The following is a 26,564-nucleotide window of genomic DNA, read 5'->3' as shown; positions in this document are numbered from 1 at the left end:
ACACGCAAAACGAGTCTGACACCATGGTAACAGGTCAAGATCAATTAACCTAAGTTTGAGTTCTATTTTATGAAGTCGATAGTATAGAGAGTCCCTGCTGATCTAATGTCAATGTCAGCACGAACATTTCTGCAATACGATCTCTTCTATGGTTTTAACCCTACAAAATGTCTTCTACCAGCTTTGCATCAAACGATTCAGAAGCAGGCAGTAATTTACAATCATTACCCAGCTAAGTGGAAGTGACTTTGTAAATTACTATTCCTATCTTATATACCCATAGTATTTGCATTTATTATATAGCTCAGATGAAGTTTCCTTGTTAAAGCACCTTATTTATGTTGAAAACGGAAAATAGTAAGTGAAAGAGTATATTTTATGCGGAAGTAAATCCAAAGTATTTTTGTATAGATTTTTTTTTCCACTGGTTTAAAATAGCACAGATGAAAATTTTAGGTGAACAGTTAACTAAAAATTCGAATCAGTATCATAAGTCGAACATTTTAAAAATCTATAATATTTTTGAAAGATTTTAAACATTGTAGACAGCATATAATCTATTTATTTGTTTCTTTTCTATATCATTATGTAAAAATACCAACTATAATTAATCTTTATATAATATATAGCTCAGAAACTAAGTGAATGAATATTTTCAAATGTCTCTTCTTGCCTTCCGCTTAGATTATCAGAAGTCAGGTGATTCATGGCAATATTTTGTTTGTTTTTAAATTTCGCGCAAAGCTACACGAGGACAATCTACGCTAGCCGTCCCTAATTTAGCAGTGTAAAACGAGAGGGAAGGCAGCTAGTCATCCACCCACAGCCAACTCTTGAGCTACTCTTTTACCAACGAATAGTTGGGATTAACCGTCACATTATAATGCCCTTATAGCTGAAAGGGCAAGCATGTTTAGCGCGACGGGGATTCGAACTCGCGACCCTCAGATTACGAGTCAAGCGCCTTAACCACATGACCATGCCGGGCCTTCTATGTCAATCGAAGCAGCAAAAAAATCCGTTAGAGTAAAAAAAATGATTAATATTTCTAATCGGTATTACTGAACGCTTTTCGTGAGAACAAAGTAACAATTTCAAAATAGAATGCTACTGCAATACGGGGTACATAAAGCTGTATAATTTCCTTAATCAAGAAAATGAATATGGTAACAGACTAGAATTTATTACCGCGAGGTTACATATAAATACATATATACATGTGTGCGCGCGAAATTTGGAGCATATTTATACAGTAAAAAAAAGAAAAGAACTTAAACATCCTGGTCTTACCCAAATCTACATGTTGACGTCCTACACGTTTAAAAATGATTTGTACATTTCTAAAGATTAAAAGGTGTTAAACATGAAGAATGGAAATAACAATTTTAACCCTCAGGTAACTGAGCATGTTGAAAATGCCCGATGTAGTTCCTATAGATTCAGGTGAGTAGTGTGTACTTGTATAAACGTTGGAAGATATATAGGGTGATTGATTATAAAGAAACCCGTATTTAAAATGATTATATCTCGAAAACTACTTGTTTTAGAGAAACTAAATTTTACCAGAGGCACATAAAGAATTATAAGTCTAATTTCAGAAAGTATCGAAATGTGATGGTAGAGCGTGAACCCATATTCCTATAATAAATCACAGTTTCGTGTTACGTTCTCCACATTTCAGTTGTTCTGAAAAAAACAAGAAAAAATAACTAGCTATATAGAGGCTTTAGTGAACGCACACACACACATATATATGGTTGGAACAGCAAATTGCTTATGAGTAGAAAGTTGAAAATCGAAATTTCTCCAAGTCTGAAATGAATGTAGCTCTTTGTGCTATTAAATGAAAGGACACAGATCAGATGGTTATAATATCTAAAAAAAAGTATCGTCACTTCTAGTTCTACAGTTATCAAGTTTTGGAGAATGCAGAAAATACGTTTGTTAATCGTGTAAATAGACCTATTTTGCTACATTAGAAAATAGCAAACTACCATGTGAAATTATATTTCAATACAAATAGAAAAGCACTTCACACAGCTTAGTTTCTTAGACAAATATTTTTCATAACAACATTTATATATAAAAAAAGACGAAACTTAGTTATAAATGCTTGTAAGTACTTAAATTAGTTGCTTTAGATTAAAGCTAAATGTCCAACACGGGAAATCGAACCACGAATTTTAGCGTTTTAACCCCATAAATTACCACTGTCCCACAGCGGACATTAATTAGTGAGAAGATTGATTTACTTAAACCAAAACGTTGGGCGTCAGCAACCGTTACATCTCAAAAGAAAAAAAATATATAAATTTGGCATTGTGCTTAGACCATCCGATCAGACAATTAGGAGTAAATATAATGTTTGATGACGTTATTCAACAACACTACAACAAAAAGTGTTTTGTCATTGGTTGAAAGAAATCCAGAAATTCTTGTACTCTCTTATACAATTTTGGTACGTTGATATTTCTATTTATTAGAGAAGTGACCTTTTTTATTAATGAACACGAAGCTATGTTATTTCACTCCATAATTTGACTGTGCTTTAAAAACACATTCAACAGACTAAACAGCCTTTTAGAGTTTCGCTCCAAAGAAGTTCTTAACTAACTTGCGTAGAAACCCGTGCATTTGTCAGTAATGTGCAGTATTGTCCCAGTTTGCATAAGGTTTTAACTTAAACGGATAAACGGACAATACAAATGCATTACCAGTGCAATTACATGTCACTGAATAACTAATAGGTGGGTGGATTCGGCGTTTTATGACGCAAAGCAACTAGGCTATCTGCGCCCTAAATGACTAAAAATGCACCCAATTATCATATCTAATTAGCTTTATCCGACCCGTCAAAAAATGATGAGTTGGAGTTTTGTATTAAAAAACAACCGTTTGTTCAGCGAGTTTTGTTCACCAAACTTTCACCTTCACTACAAAAGAAAAACAATCACAAATTGAAAGTATTAAAACAATTTTCAAATAAATTCTCAAAATATTAATGAGAATAGTGCAACTTAAATCAAAATGACGTATTACGTGGGAGTAATGCATACTAGCTGACAACTGGCTTTTATATATATTACACTAGTTGCTTTGAATAGTAATAAACAACTTTGGGCAGTAGAAATAATGAGCACAAACAATGTCCCTACATAAATTACCATGATATACTTGATTTATCTATTTCACAAGTTTGTCATATTGAAGTGGCTCTATTGTAAGTGGAATATTTCACAAGCCCAAAACGGTGATGTGACCCATACAGCTAAGATATGTTTTGCTCCTGTAAGCACATGTGACATATACAGTAAAGTTCGTATCTAATATATAGATATATATAAATATATAGTGTTGTTGCTAAGCGACATTAACAAACAGAGCGTTACCAAAAGACAACTGTATTTTATAAATATTAGATATTTATATCGCGTATCCTAGCTATAACTGAGAAATAGCAGATTATAATTTTAAATGCCTTAGCATTTCGATAGTAGGCAGAGATAGAACTAATTGCTTAAAGAATAACATGATAGGAGAGTACATAATACAACAGTTCGTAGTTGGTTAAATAATTTAGTAAATATTTTCATAACTAAAGTTTTATTCGAGCATACCGTGCGAAACTTGTTTTGTTTGTTTATTTTTATGAACGTCGTGCAAAGCTACTTCAGGTCTAACCGTTCCTAGTTTAGCAGTGTAAGAATAGGGGGAAGACAGCTAGTCATCACTACCCACCGTCAGTTCTTGGGCTACCCTTTTACCAACGAATAGTGAAGTTGACCGTCCCATTATAACGCTCCTACGGCTGAAAATGCGAGCATGTTTGTTGTGATGAAGACTTGTGACGTAGTGAAGTAATTACCCTGTTTGAAACTACAGGGTGTTCGGAAAGTCATTGTGCACTTATATATATATTAACATACAAAACTGCACAGTGACTTTCCGAACACCCAGTATTTACAGTTATGTTGTGCTAGTAATATACTTCCTTACTCACAGATATAGAATATTTTGAAATACAAATCACACTGTACACTGCAAAACGAATTTCAAATTACACGTGTAAAAATAATATATTAGAAGTTGTTGTTTTTTCTGTTATTTTCTTTTGCCATAGGTCACTCACTACCCAGGAGATTTTTCATTCTATACAAACTCTCTAGCTATACTGAATCTACGCCAGCCGAAAGCTAACTAAATTGTTATTTGTAAATAAAAGAAAAACTTAAGGATGCTAGATTGAATTCTAGCAAACCTCGAAAGTTTGTTAGAGCAGTTAAATCCACGACTAACCATGTGTAAGTATATATGTCTGGATTAGTGTCCTTAAATTGGTTGGAAAACTAACAGTAAGCAGGCGCTTATACTGTAGTGGTAAGTTATTTTACAAACTCAACATTTATCAATCATAATAGAGCAATAAATATTTATTGTATTGGAAGTGCTTAATGTTACATGACTGTTGTTTTTAGTTTTTATTTCAGAGTAGCTCTATTGTCAAAAGATATTATCAAAATTGGATGTAATAGAATCACAAATTTTTCAACATTAAACCAGCGCTATATAATTTTAAATCGTGATATTGGAACTATTTGAATAGTGCAACTACATATGGTTAACTCATATTTGGAGTACAACCGATAAATTTTATTATTGACTTGGTCGAATTTTTTAGTTGTCCTATGCTCTATAACAGCCTAGGTGTTTTCCTTTGTTAGGCCCCTCGGTGGGCTGAGCAGATAGCCCTTTGTGGCTTTGCTATAAGAAAACACACACTCCTTTGTTAGGTCTTTAAGTTCCGATTTAAAGGTTTCATTCATGTACAACAGTAACTTTATTTTTTGGACAATAGTGGAGTAGGTATTGGATTTTAAGAATAAAGTATTTCATAGCTGCTTATATCTAATTTTCTGACACTCTTTTTGAACGAACTCTTCTCGAAGAAATGCAAGGTTTCGGGTGATTTCTTTATCCAACTGTCTGTTGTTGGAAATTCTGCATTTTCTCTTTCTCGTGAGGAGATTTTCATACGAGGGTATATTTATAACTGAATAATTTTTGTTGATTCTGGTGTTAATAATTTGTCATTTAATCGATCTACATAAATACGTTTGATTGGAGAGTATACATTTTTGTGGTCTAGCTTTCAGTGAACGACATCAGTCTTTTTAACTACATTTAAGTTAAAATGTTTGTTTGTTTGTTTTGGAATTTCGCTCAAAGCTACACAAGGGTTATCTGCGCTAGCTGTCCCTAATTTAGTAGTGTATAACTAGATCAAAGGCAGCTAGTCATCACCACCAACCGCCAACTCTTGGGCTACTCTTTTACGAAAGAATAGTGGGATTGACCGTTGCATTATAACGCCCCCACGGCTGAAAGGGCGAGCATGTTTGGTGGGACAGGCATTCGAACCCGCGATTCTCAGATTATGAGTCGAACGTCTTAACCGGGCCTAAAATTGAAATGAAATGTGATGTGAAGATCTTATTTATTACTTATTTGTGTCTGTTTTTTTTATTTTTTACATGAAGCAGCAACTTCTAGTAGTTTAGACATTTTAGTAATTATTCTTCAATTTGATCTAAAGTAGGAAAATATAATGAACTCACTTTGCGTAGTCCTCTTCCTAGTCCGCCGGCAGATCAGTAGTAAGGGCCCGGTATAGCCAGGTGGTTAAGGCACTCGAGTCGTAATCTGATGGTCGCGGGTTCGATCCCCGTCACAAGAAACATGTTTTCCCTTTCAGCTGTGGGGGCGTTATAAAGTTAATCCCACTATTCGTTGGTAAAAGAGTAGCCCAAGAGTTGGCGGTGGGTGATGATGACTAGTTGTCTTCCCTCTAGTCTTACACTGCTAAATTATGGACGGCTAAGGCAAATAGACCTTTTGTAACCTTGCGTGAAAAATTCAAAACAAACAAATATAATCTGCGAGTCACAAGTTTGATTGTTTGTTTTGTTTTTTTTTAATTTCGCACAAAGCTACTCGAGAGCTATCTGTACTAGCCGTCCCTTATTTAGTAGTGTAAGACTAGAGGGAAGGGCTACTCTTTTACCAACGAATAGTGGGATTGACCGTCACATTATAACGCCCCCACGGCTGGGAGGGCAAGCATGTTTGGCACGACGGGGATGCGAACCCGCGACCCTCAGATTACGAGTCGAACGCCTTAACACGCTTGGCCATGCCAGGCCCACGAGTTTGAAACCCCCATTACGGAACACAATCGTCTTTTAAGTCGTGGGGGCGTTATAATGTCACAGTATAATATTTATACAGAAACTAGAAATGAAATTGGTAATTGACATACCTAATTATATATATATATGTATTTACATTTCTACTTACAATTCTAGAATACCCTATTTCATCAGTTATCATAAAAATTTCTTTGTAAATGTAGATTTTTAGGAATTGATAATTATCTTACAATGAACTATTATACAGTTTGTTATAATCCTTAACTTCTAAAATGTGAAATTCTAAATTAAATTTATATAAATAAAAAGGCCAGAATGATAATAACTGATGAACTGGCAGTTCTTGTACTTACTTTTTAAAGGTGATTGAAACCACTCCATAAAGTAGTTTATTAAAAATGTAACGGATTTACTGTTATGCATTTATTTTAATATCTCTGTTCGTTTCAGTTTAATACATGTTTAGAAATGTATGTAACGTATATAGTTAAATGTGTATTGCAAATGTTCTGCCTGTTCTCTAAATTTGTAAGTGATTCTCGAGCGTAAGAATCAACTATGTACAACGCATGTATGTAAAACACTAGTATTGTCACCTTAGCTGAAATTTCTAGAAAAATCTCTTCTCAAGATTATAAAAAGTTACCAAAGCAACGCAGGGAGACAGTTTAATATTTTTGATTTGGTATAGTTAGTGTACTATAAACCTTGGAATTTATAATTGTGATAAACTTATTAATCGGAAAACTATACAAATCTGACTAGGAACGTTTATAAATTTCGAACATTACCAACCGTTCAACTTCAGTGAATTAACTTCGGTTATTATTAGTTTTACGAGAGCATTAGATATTGTTGTTGTTAAAAAAGCTACGTGTGTAGCTAGTCGTCAGTAGAAGTATACTTGTGTTCAACATTGAATTAATTCGCTCCCGTGTAAGCTCTCTGTGAACTGTAGATAAAAGATTGAGTTCAATATCAGATAGAAGACTCAGTATTATCTGTAACTTTGGAAAAACGTGTGTACGCAAATTATTATTTGCAATAATCATTTGTAATAACCGTTATTATAAATTATATTGTTGTTTGTATATTAAAATATATTTTTGTTACTAAAGAAAATTGTGTGCATCAATCTTGTTGGCAAATATCATAAATTTGATACATATTAACATTCAATTAACTTTAAATTAAAATTAAAATTTCCGCTATTTGAATTTGTAATACGTAACGTACGAAACATTAATAAATCGGAGAGCCGTCCGAAGTAAATTATAATGTGTTACAAAAATTACACAGTATACTAGCTCTATTCGTCTTACTGTTTTTGTTTCAATAAAATATTTTGTTGTTCATATATGTGAAAAAAGTAAAACCTTTTATTATATAGATAATTACTACATCTATTTTCAAGATATTTCATTCAAATTTATTTATTTTCAAGACAAAAATTTTCAATGACCTTAACTCATGGATGTTACTTCACAGTAAGTATCTGTAGTTTGTCGGCGGCAAATTTCAACAAAAAATGGATTGAACACATTCCACTTGTTTTCAAATTAATATATTCAAAACAAGTCAAATGTACAAAAATTCGTTACACTGTGGGTTACCACAGTTGTATTCAGATACTGAAATAACTATCTCCTTTTTGTCAAAGTACACACGGGCAGGTTTAATTACTTTGAAACACTCTAAAAACTGACAAAACAGTTATCCTTCTATATCTCTGTTATTACAATACAAGCTGTGAAACTCTAGAAATTGATACTATACGCTCTTTATAGTTAAACTTACAATCTCACGGTCCAACTTAATTTTTTTTCACTTTCTAAAAGTATTATTAGCAGTCTTTGACTCAACGACAGAAGGTATGACTATTTCGATAGATCTGGAAGCCTAATAGTGAGGTACATGATTGTGTAGGGAATGAATCCGGGAAATTTCGCCGTGCCTGTTCTTTTAATTCTAGTAGTCGTTAAAAGTATCTTTATCCAACCAAACTGGATCACCAGCTCTCTGTAGTCATATTGTTTTACTGTTATTTTAGTGCTCTTTTTATTATTGTAATATTGTCGCTTTCCACTCAGAAAAAAAATCTTTGTTTCGTGTCTGATATTAAATTGTTCTGCTTCTTTACACGTTCGCGATTCGCACCACACCGAATATTTCTTGTTTTCTTTCCCACTTAAGAATACATTTCCGGATATATCCATAAGTTTACCCCTCCTGTTAGTAGACGTACTTCTTTTTCTTTCTATTTTAATGCTTGACAGCATCTTATCCATCGAAGCTTCTCTGACATCGCCTTGTTAACATTTGAGCTACAAGTGTTCTATCGTGATTGCATCCATACCAGCTAATCTTGTAACATCTTGGACATTTTGAAACTTTATATTTGCAGGTTAGCTTTGAATCTGATTTCGTTTCCATTTCGACAAGAGAAAACACTCAGATATTCCAGTTCGTAGCTTCATCTATACCTCACAGGTTTTTCAAAAAATGTTCTGGAATGTTGTGTTTTCCATATATAATGTACTACAACAAATGAATAACCATTTTATGAATGAAGGTGAAAAGAAAATCACATAGCTCTACAAACGAGAACTACTCATAACTTTATTGGATGTTATACAGTTATATATTATTGTAAGTCTTTGGAATCCTGATAAAATAATGCATATTCCTGTAAATTTTCAAAGTGGTTCCTCAAAGTTCCCTGCTATTTTTGTTGCTGTTAATTCAGAGATTACTTGTTAAAATATGTTAGACGAATCCGAATAAACTTTTTTCCAGTACTTTACATTAAGACTTCACAGTTCGCAATAACTTGCATTTGTAAATATTTTTCACATATAAGCTTTTAGCATCCTAAAGGAAATTAATATTTTACAGGATCTTTTCGAAGATATATAGTATCTCCTTAGTAATATTTTTAAAATAAATACTTATTAAAACGTTTTTGTTTTGTATTTTAAAGTAAAGTTTCCTAAAATACACCCCTTTTTAGTGAAAACCTTTATTACTTTTGGTCTGAAAAAGTCTAACTCTTTATCATATAGAAAAGAAAATAAGTTAACAGGCAGGCCAAATGTATTGTTCCACTCTTATTTATTATTTTTCCAATTATGATAATTTATCTAGTCTTATATCATAAACATAAACAATATAAATGTTTCATGTAATAAACTCTAAGGTACAGCATTCATGGTATTTTTTTAGATGTTTAGTTCGTGCGCCAAAGAATTTGATTGAATACCTATTTGTAGTATAGTGTAAATTACTCTGTATGTTTATGCAGGAAAATTATTCTTATAACAAACAGTTTACTTCAAGTAAAATATAATTACCTCAGCCATTGATCCCTAGCTGCTCTTTACTAAGAGCTGTTTAATGATATAATGACTGAAAAGTCACGAGCGAGGAAGACAATACTGATTGTTTGCTTTGCTGTTAGGCACAAAGTTACACAATGGGCTATCTGTGCTCTGCCCATTACTGGTGTCAAAACCCGGTTTCTAGCGTTAAAATTCTGCAGATATTCTGCTATGCCACTGGCGATGAAACTATGAAAAATACGTCTTTCCCTATAGCTAGCTTATTACATACTTAAACACTAAATTCAAAGGAAAAAGAATATTAACCTGTTCTCAAACTGGATTAATAAATAGTGCTATATAATTACTCGAAAATCATATTTTTATTGTTTCCTGAAAATTATAATTATAATTACAACTCAGAAGCATTGGAGATCTCTATTTACCAGGAATTCCACTATTCCAGTAAACCTGTTTTACTATTAATATGTGCAGTTTTTAAAAAATCCATGCGGCAGGAAGAGTAAAAGAAATAGTTTGGAATATTTCTAATTCCTTTTATATTTATCTGACCACCAATTCAGTTGTTTGATGATGCTTACTATAATGATACGTTACTATATTTATTCAAAAAACTATTATTGGTAAGGAAATTGAAATTGCACTAAATAAGAAATTCGAAGTATTTCGTGTCACTTATAATACAAATTGCTGACAAACAACGATAGAAACTGGGTTTCGATAACTATGGTGGAAAAGCACAGATACCCCATTGTGTAATTTTGTGCTTGACTTCACACAAACTATAATATAAATATGTAAATGCGTCATACATTATTTTGAAAAATAGCTCAGTTGTCAAAGAAAATATTATAACGACTTCTTTCTTGAAATTTAAAAGCTGGAAACTTATCTTTCAGAAAGCTGTTTTTTGAATTTCAGATGTGTATAGACAAATAAAAACAAAAAATATTCATATGTTATCACTTATTTACTCATTGGGTCAATTATGAGTTTAGGTTTTTATTTTAAAATTGAAGGAATGTCACCCCGAATCTGAAAAAAAAACTTGGAGTTTATGAAGTATGGTCAAAATGTATAAAATAGTACCTTGTATCAAGGTTACTTGAAACAAATAGACAGATGGACAAACCGAACTTACTGCATAATCACCGGCCCGCCCTTACATGAACCAGATATAATTATACTATTACATATCAAACTGTTATGTATCCAGCCCCGCCTACCATATAGATCTGCTATCTAAACTACAATTATAGTTAACTTATTTCTTGTCTTGCATATCCAGTATACCATCACATCAACCTACAATACAAGGAAAGTAGCGGACCACTTTACGCTAGCCTAAAATTCAGGTTTAATATAATTTAGAAAATATTTAACGATTTAACTGCACTAATTTCAAGTATGTTTTTCATGAAAGTGATGTAACGTCGCATTTGATAAGCAACGGATAAGCTGTACACATTCCGATGACTTTTTTAACTTTTAAGAAAAATCCATACAAGGTGTAAAAGATATGAAAAGAAGACAAAAACAAATTCTTATTGCATTTATATTATTTGTACTTTACGAAATCCTTTAATGATTTACGTGAGCAAATTTAATTTTATAGAAGTTCATGTGAGATAATTTTTTATGCGATCATAATCAGTACTTCAGATATTTAAAATTTGATTATGCAAGGGAAAAAATGGTGGATTCGTTATAAGAAGTGCATGCATTTGTCTCATTTTTCAGCAAAAATTCGTAATTATACTTTCTTTTGTTTGAGACAGTTGGTGCTAATTTCACACAAAACAGAAAAAAGGCTTCGAGTTAGCCACTGTTCCACCGGCTAAGGAAGCTTCAAGCACAGCATGGCCAGGTGGTTAAGGCACTAGACTCGTAATCTGAGGGTTTCGGGTTTGAATCCCCGTCACACCAAACATGCTCGCCCTTTCAGATGTGGGGGCGTTATAAGTGACTATCAATCCTACTATTTGTTGGCAAAAGAGTAGCCCAAGAGTTGGTGCGAAATTGAAAAAAATCTAACAGGAAGGTTCAAAGTGATTTCATCCTAAATTATTTATTAATCTTACATAATATTTAATGTTTTTGTTTATTTTATAATATATTGCAGAACAACATATTAATGTTAATTGTTTGTTTTTCAATTTTGCGCAAAGTTACACGAGGGCTACCTGGGCTAGCCGTTCTTATTTCTGCAGTGTAAGACTAGAGAGAAGGTATCTAATGATTACCACCCACCGCCATCTCTTGGGCTACTCTTTTACCAACGAATGGTGAGATTGATAATCACATTATAACGCCCCCATAACTGAAACGACGAGTATGTTTGGTGTAATGGTGACTCAAACCTGCGAATCTCAAATTACGAGTCGATCACCCTAACCATCTGGTCATGCCTGCCGTTAATCTTAACAATAGTCTAATTTTTTTACCGAAAACAAATGCTTTATATCACATAATATCTCAATTATAAACATACGGTTAACCGAAACCTAAACGAACATAAAGTTTCATAAGAAAGTTTCGGTAGAGTTAACTTGAAGTTTTTAACATTTTAAATTAGTTGTTATTCCATTTGCCATGAATTATTATTTATTTTCAATATTTCCTCGAGATACCTTTCTCTTTATTCACGCACTTGATTAACGATTGGCTGTAAACTTTAGCTTAGAACCATGTAATTTTTGTTAGTCCAAATTAGCAGGTTGCAAAAATTCTTAATGCTATTTTCTAATTAATTCGACTAACTTCCATTTTCTAGTATTTTAAGTAGTCTTTAAGCACTTTCTTTTATAGATAGATTCAACTGGCTGTACAAATATACTCTAATATAGAATTAAAATATAAATAAATTACTTGTTGTTATTGCTATACGCACTTACATAGTGACCTTCATATAGTACAAAACGTTGAAATATCTTACTTGTAAATACCTACACTTATGATTATGTAAATATAGTTATATAACGGCTCAACTTTGAAGGTTCACGTTAAACTGATAACCCTAAATTACACATCTGATTGTCTTCGCTTATTAGAAGTGGTAAAAAGTAACTTTACTCGTGCGTTCCTTAATAAAAGAATGATTCCATGTTTCATTTTAATCAGCCAATGGTCTGTCTTACAATTTTATAGGACTTCAAGAGTTAACATTTTAAACAACTAACACCGATGAATGTGTTTGACACTTGTTTGTTTTGAATTTCGCACAAAGTTACTCGAGGGCTATCTGTGCTAGCCGTCCCTAATTTAGTAGTGTAAAACTAGAGGGAAGGCAGCTAGTCATCACCACCCACCACCAACTCTTGGGCTACTCTTTTACCAACGAATAGTGTGATTGACCGTAAATTATAACGCCCCCACGGCTGAAAGGGCGAGCATGTTTGGCGCGACGGGGATGCGAACCCGCGACCCTCAGATTACGAGTTGCACGCATTAACACGCTTGGCCATGTTTAACACTTAAAAACTTATCTCGTGCAGAGGTTCTTTATTGTACAAAGGATTTATCCAAAAGTCACAAAAACTCTTCATCTTGTTTATCGTTTCAAAAACGGCTGTTATAAGTATTTTTCCAACATGAAAGTTACTTTACATGACACATAAGTTAAATGGGCAGACTAACTAGAAGAGATCACTGACTGAGAATTTCTGAGTAGAGTGAGATCAAGCAATCTTTAGAACCAGTAATACTTAAAAGAAAAAGAAAATTGACTACTATTGTTATGTTGCCCTCAAATCTGAAAGTACAGAAAATATTTAGCTTAATGTCGCGGTTCCTACCTTGGATCTTCTGATACGCAACCCGAGTCTTGATGACTACTTCATACCTGACCTCTCAAGTATAGAGACTAAAGTTTGCGTAATCTTTAAGTTTAGTACATTAAAAAGAAAATACAGATTGTTATGTGATCGTTTTTTTAGTAATGTTTTCTACAAGCATGTCTTATTTCAGTGTACAGTGTGGCTTGGAATCTCATAGAATATAGAACTTCAAATACTTCATAATAGTAAGTTATCTGGTTGTTTCACACTCGATAAATGAGCTTGCATCGCAGCTGCATATATACATATTCCAAAATAGCTTGTGGGAGACATTTGTCACATAATTTTAAACTATGTAATCAATAGATGGCGCTACAATGAAAGCTGATTGATCATTACCATGATAAAAATGATCTTATTTTAACTGAAGAAAATGACATACTGCTATGCCACTGGTGGACTAATCTCTCAAGGTATTATTATTTCTACTCAATCTATTCTTTAGAAGAAAAACAAAAACTGTTTATGTCTTTTATATTCTTAGTAGGGACCAGTATATATTGTGTGTTATAAAAGTGACAATTAAATCCCAATATTCGTTCAGACAAGAGTAGCCGAAAAATTGGTGGGAATCATCTGTGGACTAGCTGTCTTCCTTCCAATCTACAGTTTGAAATTAGGGACGGCCAGCGCAAATAGTCCTTAAGTTGCTTAATGCGATGCATAATAATTACTGCAAATAACCTGTTTCAAAACATAGGATTTCACTCTAAAATATTTAGGTAACTTAAATACTTATTTTACCACTAAGCTCAGGTTGTGTTCAAAAATTAGAGAGCGCTGGATAATCAAATCACGCATCAGTACTTAAGCTGTTCAGGTCGTGTTCTACAAACAGTTTTAAGCTATTAATTGGTTAATAAAAAGATCGAGTAACGTCTTATAAATTCTAAGGCACTGCAGCTGTGAAAGCTGTAAAGTATGAACAATGACACTTTTATTTTAAACTTGGAAGCGCTTTCTGACACCATTTTGCTTCTGAATATCTTAGAACTATAATTTAAAAATAACCACAAATTTTACATCTTATTATATGTTGCATATAAGAAGGTACAAGTTACAAAACTGATAAAGTACTAAGTGTTTCCTCAGCACCTAATGCATTTCTTCCAATAGCAATAATATCAATGGGAAAAACCTTACAAAAACGTACTGGGCTAGCTATGTAAGGTTAACTATAAGTTACACGTACACAATAAACGGTGAACATCTACTCATTCATAATTTTATCGTCTGGTTTTACTTAAGTCGCCATAGAAGATAAGTAGAACACGCCTATCTTTTTGTGGAGAAAACTTTTATTATATGGCGAAGGTTAACCTCCGTCTTTCAGTGTGGGTGAGAGAAGAGCTGGCTATTGTTTATGGGATACTGAGTCCATCTTCTCACGTGTCGGAACCAGATGTGTCAAATGATGCTCGCATACGTTTATATTTGTTTAAAAATGACTCATTCATATATTGACTTATATAAGATATATAATATATAAAACAAATCATTTTAGTTGAGGAACTGTGAATTGGAAAGAAAAAGGTGACTTCTTTGGTGCCACCACCAGTAAGTTAAATACAGAAGATCCCAGAAATACAATGGTATGGTGGAGGACTCATTCAAAGAAATAACTAAAGCACTTGCACAAACAACAGAGTTAAAGTTTACCTGTTTGTTTGTTTTGGAATTTCGCACAAAGATACTCGAGAGCTATCTGTGCTAGCCGTCCCTAATTTTGCAGTGTAAGACTAGAGGGAAGGCAGCTAGTCATCACCACCCACCGCCAACTCTTGGGCTAATCTTTTACCAACGAATAGTGGGATTGACCGTCACATTATAACGCCCCCACGCCTGGGCGGGCGAGCATGTTTGGCGCGACGCGAGCGCGAACCCGCGACCCTCGGATTATGAGTCGCACGCCTTACGCGCTAGGCCATGTCAGGCCCTTAAAGCTTACCTCTTTATGAGACTTCTTCTGTGTATTTATCGTAGCTAAGAACGTAACTTCTAAAAATATCTATGGAAGAAAATATTCAAATGTGCAATTTATGGTGAGATATATACTTGTGACCACACGAAGAATAATTTGTTTTATTTTTACTAACGAATTTGTAACTAATAGTTGAAGAGAAACAAGCCATATTATTACAAATTGCACTGGGGAACACTCATTTTGTTGCATTTAAAAAAAAGACCTTTCTATAGTCAATTTGAGTGTGTTGATTTCAAATCTGAAGTCGGCTTTTGTCTGCAAGCTACAGATTTTATGCAATTTGACATTTTTATTTATTTTTTAATTTTTCATTATTATAGGAAATTATAAGAATAGCTTATCAATTTGTTTGTGTATTTTATTCAGGTAGGAATTTGCGTTTGTACACTTCATCTGGACAATCTCGTTTAATGCTCCAGCAGTAGTCAGCCATCATACTTTTGTCCCAGCGCCCTCGGTAGCGTTCTTCCATGACCTTTAGGTCTTGGTGGAATCGTTCTCCTTGTTCGTCACTCACAGCCCCCAGGTTGTCAGGGAACTTATCAAGGTGGCTGTTCAAAAGTTGAAGCTTGATGCTCATGTTGCACCCGAGATCACGAAAAGCGAGGAACATTCTGTTCACAAGTTCACTGTAGTTCTCCGCCTTATTGTTTCCAAGGAAGTTCTGAACGACTGCCACAAAGGATAACCATGCTGCCTTTTCTAAAGCGGTCATCTTAGCAACAAACTGATCATCACGAATTAGGGTTCGAATCTGTGGGCCATCAAACACGCCTGCTTTGATCTTCTCAAATGATAACCCTGGTAAAGCTGTGATGATGTGTTGGAAACATTCACCTTCGGTTTCCAGTGCCTTGACAAATTGCTTCATCAAACCTAATTTGATGTGAAGAGGAGGAAAGATGATCTTATCTCTGCTTACAATTGGGTCTTGTATGATATTTGGCATGTCTGCTTCAAGGGTGTCACGAATAGGCCAGTCCTTCTGGACCCAATGTCTGACTCGTGCTCGGCTGTCCCACATACAGAGGAAACATGGTGAAACCTTTCTGTTGTCCAAGAAGAAAGTTGACCATCTTTAAGTCTACACAAATGATCCAATTGTGCTCATGATATTTTAATAAGTCCATGACCATTCTCATATCATCATCGTCTTCCCGCAAATGCACTGAGTGACCGACAGGTACTGCTCCATAAACATTCCCATTATGTAAAAGAACACACTTTAGACTGCGTTTTGAACTGTCTAAAAAAGAGTCTCCATTCAGCAGGACTATAGTAAGGTACACCCAGTTCTTTGAGAAGCCCTTGGATGTCATGGCAGTAAACAAACTGTCTGTCTTCTGAAAAAAAGGTCACAAAAAAGCTGGTCACGCTTTCTGAAATATGATACTTTAACAGAGTGATCAACAAGATTTCTGCCTTGTAATTTTGATGCCAAAAGCTCTGCTGCTTTCTTTGAAAGACCTAAATCCCGCATTAAATCATTCAGTTCAGTCTGGGGAAGAGGCTTGGGGACGGGGAAAGGTTCAGTGTCTGAAGAACAGTTCTCCGATTTTGTACACATTTCTGACAATTCACTGTCACAACTGTCTTGTTCGCTTGTATCATGTCCAATGTCTTTATCGTCCAATGAAGGCAAGCCTTTGAAAACTGGAACAGGAACTTCTTCAGAGTGCGGAGCAGGCCGAATAGCTGAGGGAATGTTCGGATACGTAATCTTATGTCGGTTTTTCTTCCCAACACCCGTTGTGTTTACCATGCAGAAATAACAGTCAGTTACATGGTTGGTGGGTTCGCGCCAAATCATTGGAACACCAAAAGGCAGACCATTGCGTTTTCCTTTGGTCCAGTCTCGAAGCATTTCCTCACAATTGTGGCACACAACATGAGGAGCTCATTGCTTGTCTTGATCACCAAGATGAACTTCAAAATATGCCTTGTAGGCACGCTTGACGAACGAGGATATGTTACGTCTCTGACGATTGAGTGTGTAGCATCCACATATGTAGCAGAAGGCATCAGGCTTGTTTCTGCAATGATATCTATTTTTCGAAGCCATGTTTGATCTTAAACGAAAGAAGAATGATCAAAATATTAGAAGCTATCTATATATATGGACGTGAAAATGCTTATACATGGTTTACGCAAGTTCACATTTGTACAATTTCATTAACCTCAAATTGCATACAAACTAGAGCTTGTAGAGAAAAACTAATATCAGATTTGAAATCAGCGCCTAAAACTCCTTCAGAATCAGTTAAAATATCCAATGCAACTCAAAGTTACTGAAAAAGTGTTCCCCAGTGTTATCTACTGTGAATCATATTTGAGCATTAAATTGCTGGTTTTGTCTTTAGTCAATTGTTGATCAATCTCGCTATGATTAAAATTATAAAGCAAATTGAAGACGTTTGTATATCTCAAGCTTTCAAAAATGAATATATTTAAACTAAATAATTCAGATGCAAAGTACGTTTAATTAAAACTAGTAACAGAAGTTTCGTTTTGTTTTCTTTACTCGTGTTTTCGTTTATATTTCTTCAATATAGAAAGTTACAAATAATACAGGGCTGGACGTGTCCTGACTATAAAGCCAGGAGTTTTGGGTTCGCTGTTCGTTGTCCCAAAACAGCATTCTGCAATTTGAGCGGTAACAGTAACGATGAAGTTCCATTATTTTGTCAGATAATAGTCCCAAGAATTAGCGATGTGGGTCATTTTCTAAACTTTTTTTTTCATAGTCTGATAATTAAAAATTAGTGATGACTATACGGAAGTATACATATCGTAGCTTTGCACGAAAATTTCGAAGCTAACAACTAAAAGTATACACGGTGTCCCAAAAACATGTATACGCACTTTGAATGATTATAACTCACTCAAAATTTCTTTTTACAGGCACAACTGATTTGAAGTAATGGTAGAAGCAAGACTAAGCTTCGAGAAAAGAAAATTTATCTTAAAGTGTTACTGGAAGTGCGAGAACTTAGCTGAAATGTAAAGACGGTTTAGAAGGGAGTTTTATACAGATCCACCAAGGCGACTCATCATTACTCGCATCAGAGATAAATTTGAAACAAATAAAATTGTTCAAGGCATCCATAAGGGGCGATCTGGAAGACCGCGGTCGTCCACTAGTTCCACACGAGAAGCAAAGCTGTTGAAAAGTCTCCACCGATCTCCAAGAAAATCTGTTAGGCAAACAGCCCATGAGACAGGAATCCCAAAATCGAGCGTCCATCGCATGTTGAAGCGCGTTCATTGGAAAACTTTTATACCGCTATTAGTCCACGCCCTTAATGAAGATGATCCTGACCGGAGAGTTGAATTTTGTGATTGGTATCTGGCAAAATCTGCAGAGGATGCACAGTTTCCAAATAAGATTGTCTGGAGCGATGAGGCCACATTTAAGTTAAATGGCTCAGTTAATCGCCACAATTGCACCTACCAGGGACCTCAGAACCCGCATGTTACGGTTGAACACCACGTACACTTGCCAGAGGTTACAGTGTGGTGTGGATTATCAGCATTGGGCATAATTAGACCATTCTTTTTCGAAAACACAGTCACTGGTCTTGTTTATCTGAACTTGCTGCAAGAATCTGTCGTGCTACACATTCGCGAGCAATTTGGAGATGAGGAGTTTTATTTCCAACAAAATGGAGCATCTCCCCAACACCGTCATAATGTGAGGGCCTATCTTGACGAAAATTTGCCGAACAGATGGATTGAGCGAATAGGCAGCACTGAATTTCCCCAACGTTCACCAGACCTCGCACCTCTGGACTTTTTTTCATAAAAATACGTCAAAGACAAGGTTTACAGCACAAAACCTGCAACAATCAATGAGCTGAGAGCAGCAATTGAAAGACAATGCACCCAAATACCAAATGAAATGATTCGTAAAGTTTGCAATTCCATCTGTCCGCGTTATCAGCAGTGCCTGGATCAGAACGGTCATCAGTTCGAACACCTGCGAGAACTCAAAAGATTCTACACTTGTCTTTTTCAACCTGATTATAAAACCTAGATATATCTTAATAAATATTGTATTTATAATTATTCGAAGTGTGTATACAACTTTTTGGACACCCTGTATATAACCCGAATCAAGGTACGTTAACAAAGTGAAAGCATTTAATCAATAATAATTGTCAGTATAAAAAGTTATACTTCAACTAATTTAATTTAATACTAACAGATAACAAATGAAATAAATATTTCTTAAAAGCAAGAAATTTCCTTACATTATCATATAAATATTTAAATATTCTATACAGAGGTTTCTTCTACTATATTCCAATAACACTGGAATGCGGTGATAAACGTTGATTTTGTTATGCGTAGCTTTGGTATTTTAGGTTCACTTTGCACGAGAAAAGATGAATGAATACATAATGAATTTTCACCTCTTGATCTCTGACATGCAAAAGTTTCAGTTTACTCACCTGTGCGATCCTGAATTTTCTGATAACATGTGAATAAAATGCAACTCTTTAATGCGATTTTATGGACTTTGTAGGATTTCTTATTTTCATTTACATGAATGAATATCTTTCTTAACTTCTATATCATGCTGCGCGATCCATTTCTTGTCCGCCTTACGTTTACCGACTCGTCTTCATTTATTGACTGATTTCCCCATAAGATTGCTAATTGATTTGCAATTTAAGCTTACAATCATTAATTTTTTGAACTATGTATGGGAAAGAAATACTAAAGTATTTGTTTGTTTTTTTACTTTGTTTCATTGTAAGTGTACTTTTATGGTAATATTTCGTAGAAGCCTGATTCATTGGATTTACGAATTAAATATACAAAGTAGTTATGGTAAAATAAGAATGCTAAATAAGGTGATATATTGGAGATCACATCTACAAATTAGAAGAAACTGTACGTTAAAAAATTAAATTGCTTTCTGAATAGGTGAGTGAACTTAGAAAAATATGAACCAGACATAAGAATCTCAACGAAAGAATAGTAAAACTATTTTGCGCTAAGTATTTGTCCTACAAAGACGTGTAATTCAACGGTAAAACAATTCTAAAGGCCTTTCTTTCTTCAGTGGTGACTATACTACCTGAAAGTTGTCGAATTATCGGATTTCTTATTTTGTGATTTATCCTTCTTATCCTACATAATCTCTTAGTATCGTAAAGGTTATTCGATGATATATTTAACACTGTTAATAACAAAAAAAAATTCTACAATACCTTCATATTGGAGGGCAGTGTGCATTTTCGAATGCTACTTTTCAATGGATGAAATAAAATTATAATATTAGGTGATGTTTCTATATTTTTAGAGCTGAAATAATAATCTGTTGTAACATTATTGCGATAACAACTACTTTTTGTTATTATTTAAAAACATATTTCACTATGTTTTATATCCTCAATAAAGAAATTAATTCAACTAGATCTAAAGTTTTATATCAAGTGTTAAGTGAAACGATTTATGATATTTTCATGCAATGAAATTATTTTTGCGTATAAAACTAAAATAACAAGGCAATGAAAAAAGATCACATAATATGAATTGAACCATACACCAAAATCCTGGGAACCTGAAGGAGTGACGATAACATCAGTAACGTTATACTAGGTAATGATTAAAGCCATAAAGAACGAAAGACGCTAAGAACATATACTGTAGAATTAAGGAGGAGGGAATGTAAAAATATGTTAATGAGGCCAGTGAAAAGGGAGTGTAAGAAATACATGAGAAACAACAGTCGGCTTTGGAAGAATCTCCAAACAAAAACAACACGGTGATCTGAGGCCTAGTAATGTTGCCCTGGGCTTTGAATATAAAGTGGCATTAGCGCGTTTTAAGCAATGTTATCAATGTGCATTACATCTGATACTTATAAAACTGTGCCCATTTTGAACAAAATAATTATCAAATATTTGCACTCAGGTCGATGACGTATTTTAGCGTCGACTGTTTTTTTATATATCAGATATATGGAGTTTGATACAAACATATATATAATATAAAATCCTGTTACTTATAAGAAGTAACAACGCATAAGTAAGCTCCTTTTTTAATGGCAAACTTTGAAGTTCAACGAGCAATTAGGACCTTATACTACAAAGAAAGGCAGGATGGTCACAGTTTACATAAATTGGCTGGTTAAGTTATATTTAAAATAACTTTCTAGGGAACTAGTAACTCTTTATTGGTCTAGACTTGTAAGTTGTAACGGCCCGACACGGCCATATGGTTAAGGCGTTCGACTCGTAATCGCGGGTTCGAATCCTCGACGCATCAAAACATGCTCGCTCTTTCACCCTTGGGGACGTTAAAAACTTACGGTCAATCCCACTAGCTGCCTTCCCTCTAGTCTTACACTACTAAATTAGGGACGGCTATCGCAGATGGCCCTCGTGTAGCTTTGCGTGAAATTAAAAACAAACAAGCTTCATTTGTAATTAAGTTCATTTCAAACTTCTGTTGAAATAAACATAAGAAACCGTTTATGAAATAAATATTTGATAAAGAAGATAGAAAAATATAAATTGTAAACACTTTTGCAAAGTCCAAATGTTTTTTACAAGTTATAGAATGAAAAATTAATAAGTTATTGATCATGAAGTTATTTCTGAATTGATTGAACATAATTTGTCGCAGTTTTTACTTATCGTTAAGTGCGTACGCCTTTAATTTGTTAATTTTCGTCATGTGTCTTACTTTATAAAGTGCGTTTATTTTACATGGCAGTATCCCACATTAAAGTTAAAAATAGACAACTTGTGTTCACTAACTTTAAAGGCTTTTTTGAGAAACAATTATTTTATGATTTTAGTCTTGCTAGTTAGTTAAAAAGCCTATGATAATTATGTATGTATAATAAATACATTTCTTCAGAACTAAAAGCTGTATCGCTTTGTATAATGCATGAATATTTTTCACAATGCTAGATTATGTTAACATTTCACCTCATTTTCATTCCAAAATCTTTGAAATAACACTTTTCCAGTACATAATACACAGTAAATTTGTATTTATAGAAGCGGTGTATATAGTGACTTACAGCTGTAGTGGCACTAACGTTTCAACACAATGTTAGTGTTCTATCTCTATGTTTAAGGTAGCAGCAATTTATACTGATGTAAACACGTACTTTTAAAGTAGCTAAACATACAGCCTTGAATACATGTATAAGTTCATTCTGTAAGAGTTAAAACTTTATGCTATATATACATATATCTGTAATTTCAGTCCAGCTCAATTATATATTGAGCACGCGCTCTTCACATGCACATTTTGCTAATAATCTAATATGCATAACAAGAGCATATTTACTATAAGCGTATTAGGTAATTAGGTAATTGATTAAAGTTATAGCAACAGGAAGGTCTTTTAAAGTCTTGACAAATGATTTGTTGTGTTGTAACTCGCGAAATCCAAAATAGCAGTCGTAACCGATAATATTATTTCTGAGTTTTTACAAATGTATTAATGAACAACGAGCAGTCCTTGTGTTCTATAACAATTCTCTTTCTTATTGACCATGCTCTCATTTTCAACCGTGGGGATGTCATAACTTAACGGTACATTCCACTATTCGCAGGTTAAAAACACACAAAAAAACTAAAACACTTCCTTCCCCATAATCTCACACTGTTAAATTATAGACAGCTAGCGCAAATGGCCGTCGTGTAGATTTGCTCGTCCTTTCAGCCCTGAAAGAGTAATGAGGTGACGGTGAATATCACTTTTCTGGCTGTGAATGATTTGACCAGTTGCATTATTTATAGTGTGACACTTCTAAATGAAGATCTGCTAGCGCAAATAGCTCTCCATATTGTCGAAATTTAAAAAACAACAAATCGACAAGATATTTTTTTCATTTTTTCAAAACCAAGTATTGAAAATGTTCTCTAATTAACTATAAATAAGATATCGACTACTGGGAATGTGAAAATTCTACACTGCAATTTCTGATCAAAGTGAACAAGTTTCATGAGCTACCGTGCTCTAATATTACCCCTATTAAACGTCCCAGTGGCTCATCAATAAATCCGAGGGCTTGCGACGCGAAAACATTGGGTTTCCATACCCGTGATGGGAAGAGCACAGAAAGCCCATTGTTGTAGCTTTATGCATAAAACAAACAATCGTAAAGCTATTAAATGTAAAATAAAATTTGTTATGTTATTCAGTTATCACTCTTTGTTAAACAAAGCGTCTTGTATTAGTTTAACAGGGTAGTTTAAGTGTTAACTGGAAAAGCTTGGTATATATTTATTTTTATTAAATTATGTTAGTTATACAATGAGTCAACTTGAATATTTTTTACCTTTATTCAAAAACTTACAAGTAAGGTAATCATGTATATTGTTATATCGTAATAATTAATATTAAATATTTTTTCCATTAAAATGGATTAAATTGGTGATTTTAAAGACTTTCTTTAACAAATATTCAGTACATTTATTATTGCATTGCTTTTTATACTTCTGTGATATATTTCAATTCAAATTTATGTTTTTAGAATGCATTGTTGTGTATTATATATTGGTTTCAACAATAAATGCAGATGTCAGGAAATTTCTTTTAATCAGTTCAAAATTCCAGTTAAATACATTTCTGGCAGGTTTCACTGGCTTGTAAGTTCCACATATTCTACAACAAATGACTGGCGTTAAATTGCTGCTACAAACTCGTTAATCTAAGCTTCCTACATTATTGGTTTAACATACTTGCCGTAATCCATTTAGTCAAAACACTGAATCTATTTTCTATGACAGAACTGTCACATACTTTTAGTTAAATACCTCACTTCCACAAAAAAAGTAAAGTTAATTCAGGTATAACAACTGTTTTTGAATTTCACGCAAAGCTACTTCAGGTATAACAAAGCACCTTGAAACTTATTTCCGAATAGCTTATTTATTCGTTTTTTATCGTAAGTTTAATTTCAGTTTACGTTTCTTTTGTCTATTTTCCTTTAGTATCATTGATGTTTAGAGAAAATTAGTAGCCTTTTTGTTATAAATAAAAACTACATTTAAAAACGTAGCGATAATTAGTGTGTTTTAGAATGTCTATGTAAAACAGGTTTAAAACCTATCTTCTCTATTTTGTATGATTTTACGTGTGACCGAAAAAGACAGCTTTTTGTATAAGAGAGTTCGTCCGAGAATTTCTAATGCATATTGCCGATTGTAACGCATACATTTTTAATATTTTATTCTAAATAATCTGATATTACTCAAAGTTACATATAAAACAAGCAAGTTCTCTTTCTACCTTGTAAGCTACACAGTTGCGACGGTCGTGGGAGACAGCAGCGAGCTTACGCCCATCATAAGACGGTCCATCGGCTTGTTCCTAATATCCATGGTTAACCCACGAAGTGTGCAGGTATCAGATATTGCAACTAACTATGAACTGCCAACGGGCCGTTGCATGGGCACCCTACGGAGCTGGTTGTCTGATGGTACGACATCTAGAAAACAGATCAATCGACTCAACATAATATTAATTCTGAAGTTAAGAATCTCCTGAAGAGCGTAGTGATATTTCAAGTTCTATTCATAATATCTGTGTTAGAAAAATGTGAATACAGAATATTTGTGGTGAATTAACCAAACGTTTAATGAAGTATTAGAAATATTATTACCTTTTACAAAAACTAAAATGTTGTTCAACAGAAACTTGTACTACGTAAATTTTATTGCACAAAAATGTTACGTTTTATGAGGCTTCAATCGTAATAGCAAACGGATACCATTCACTGCTTTATTTGCACTTAAACATTTGTTTTGTCAAATGTAATATATATATATAAACACACTTAATTTTTACACTTTAACTCAAACTTTGTCTTCATAACAAATAGCCAGATATTCTCTATTAACCACTTTAATCTGATTTTTAATTCCCCCCCCGCCGGTACAAAGGTAAGTCTACGGATTCACAACGCTAAAATCAGGGGTTTGATTCCCATCAGTGGACTCGGTAGATAGCCCGATGTAGCTTTGCTATATGAAAAACACCCTGATTCTGAGTAACACTTAATTCTTGTGTTTTTACACTAACAATATTATAGTTTAAATTATTTGAAGTTTACCACCTGAAAGTGTACGTTTGACGAAAGACGTGTTTCAAGTCTTTCTTAGAATACGATATAAGCGTTGGAAAATGAAACACGTTTTTTTATAAAATTCTTTCAGAGAATACATAACTCAATTTCAGCATCTTTAGAAAGATCAGTTCAAAAAGGAAAGATTACGATTTGTCAGACAAATCACTACCACAAATGTTGGTATAATAAATTAGGTAATAATTATGCATGTAAAGATTTTTACTGAGCCAATCCTTCCAAGTTAAAATACGCTAGCCTAATTTATGCTCCCTGTCTCAGTGCAGAACATATCTTATTGTTTTTGTCATTTCCACAGACATTTTCGTGATATAAACGATATTAAAACATTCAAGGTTACGTTCAACGCACGCCATTAAAATGCTCACCAAGCTGTTGATGTTTTCGAATGTTTTGACATCATTTTTGATTGTCAACTTACTGGTCTTTAACGAGAAAAGTAAATATACAAACCAGTGATGACGAGAAACCCACTTGTTGAGAAATTTATATGCAAAAAACGGCTCGTTTGGGCTGAGAAAACACTTTACATAGACGATGACCGAAGAAGGTCGAAACGTTGTTCGCTCTTCTATGTAAAGTGTTTTCTCAGCCCAAACGAGCCGTTTTTTGCATATAAATATACAAACCAGTTCGAACAAGTAAGTGAAACATTTTTGTTTTGCTAACAATAACTTTAACGAAACGTTTTACGCTTTTTACACTTTTTTTAAATATGACGAATTTTTAACCAACAAAATTAACAATAAATAACATGTATTCAATCCAACATTTCATGCTCAAACACAAATGTTAAAAGGGAGATGTTTATATTTCTTAATTAAACATCAATAATACTGAACAGCATAATTCTTTTCCTGCGTAATTAAAATATAAAACACGAACGTAACTTAAATGTTGACATTTTATTTTAGGCATGAAAACTTCCTTTTTTATTTCACATTTTCAGTGAGGTTTTACCAAGTAGTTGGAAGTTTCGTATACAATTACTTTGTAGAAACATACTGAAAATAAATCGAAGCTCATGAGAACTTCTTAGTTCTGTAAATACCAATGAGCTCATACGTATCACTGTAATATGTA

The 26,564-nt window shown here is 33.8% G+C and overlaps 1 long non-coding RNA gene across 1 annotated transcript; it reads right to left on the bottom strand.

Moving 5' to 3' along the window:
• Positions 1 to 1,170: 1,170 nt before the first annotated feature.
• LOC143254624 (uncharacterized) lies at positions 1,171 to 26,032 on the bottom strand. Its single transcript, XR_013030284.1, has 3 exons — positions 25,935 to 26,032; positions 24,626 to 24,824; positions 1,171 to 1,686 (listed from the first exon to the last, which is right to left on the bottom strand). It is a non-coding gene; the product is annotated as an uncharacterized LOC143254624 (long non-coding RNA).
• Positions 26,033 to 26,564: the final 532 nt, after the last annotated feature.

This window comes from Tachypleus tridentatus, chromosome 6, assembly GCF_004210375.1.
Source record: "Tachypleus tridentatus isolate NWPU-2018 chromosome 6, ASM421037v1, whole genome shotgun sequence".
NCBI lineage: Eukaryota > Metazoa > Arthropoda > Merostomata > Xiphosura > Limulidae > Tachypleus > Tachypleus tridentatus.
The sequence above is the reverse complement of the archived record's forward strand: the minus strand, read 5'-3'. Positions and strand labels throughout refer to the sequence as shown.